Raw genomic sequence first — 1,156 nt, 5'->3', positions numbered from 1 at the left:
ATTAATTAGCAATTCATATTATGAATTTTCAATTAATAGCTTAGACTATTTTTTTTCCATCCTCTAAGATTAAAACGAAAAATGCAATTCATCTATTTGACAGTGTTCTGTGGAGACCTCCAGTTCTAAATAAATTCAATAGATTCATAATATTAATTGTCATTATGATTCTGCTAATACGGCCTTTTTAGCCCTGCAGGTTATTTTCTTTTCTTTGTTTTTGGCGTTATTAGATTATCCAAATCTACAGTCCTATAAAGTGACGTACGTAACTCTAAAACCGTACAAACAAATTCACCGTCATAAAAGTTTCTATCCGTTTCTAATTTCAACCCTTTTAATCGGCTTTGTCATCTCAATATTTGCTAAACGGTTGCATGTTTCATATTAAAGTAAAATCCTTACATATCAATAAAGGGCGCCACATACACATTAAAAGCGTAATCTTTGTTTATTGGCAGTTTTATAACAATAGATACTTTTACAGTGCAGTGTTATTATGAGAAATGATATGAACACTGCGCGTCGAATAGATACTTTAATATACAGGCTGATATAATGTGAGTGATTGTATCGTCAACAGCCCCTTATTATTGCATTATTATTTGGACGTAGTTAAGCAAAAAGGATTCAATCCGCAAAATGATTATAAAGTGAGTTATATGTACCAAATATAAATAACATCAGACAGTCATTTCTCGAAAGTGAGTGGATGTGGATTGGATCCTTTTTGAAGACTTACGTCTACATTTGTTATAAATTGTGATTTCTTTTTTGTTTTGAAAGCATATCTAGCTTTCAATTTCTACACGGGAGTCGATAATATTTTTTTGTAAAAGTAGAAATTATCCCATATTCCGCGTTTATAGACCCTTTAAAACATTTGTCCATCTTGGTAATGGGTTTAGTGACCGTTTAATGATCTGATGTGGAGGAAAGGTTAGGTGTAAAAATAGTTTAAATTAACATGGAACTAATGGGAATAAATATGACATGTAAGAGCGAGTACACACGGCGACTTTAGCTGCGATGCAAACGCTATGCAGTCGTTAATCGTCTACATAATCTAATTACTCATAAGCGACTGTATCAATGCAGTCGCGCGTTTGCATCGATCAAACTCTGGGCCATCTTTAACCCCTGACTTTGAAGCCTT

This window comes from Hyposmocoma kahamanoa, unplaced genomic scaffold, assembly GCF_003589595.1.
Source record: "Hyposmocoma kahamanoa isolate Upper Pololo Valley unplaced genomic scaffold, ASM358959v1 78, whole genome shotgun sequence".
NCBI classification, from domain to species: domain Eukaryota; kingdom Metazoa; phylum Arthropoda; class Insecta; order Lepidoptera; family Cosmopterigidae; genus Hyposmocoma; species Hyposmocoma kahamanoa.
Note: the sequence above shows the minus strand (reverse complement) of the source record.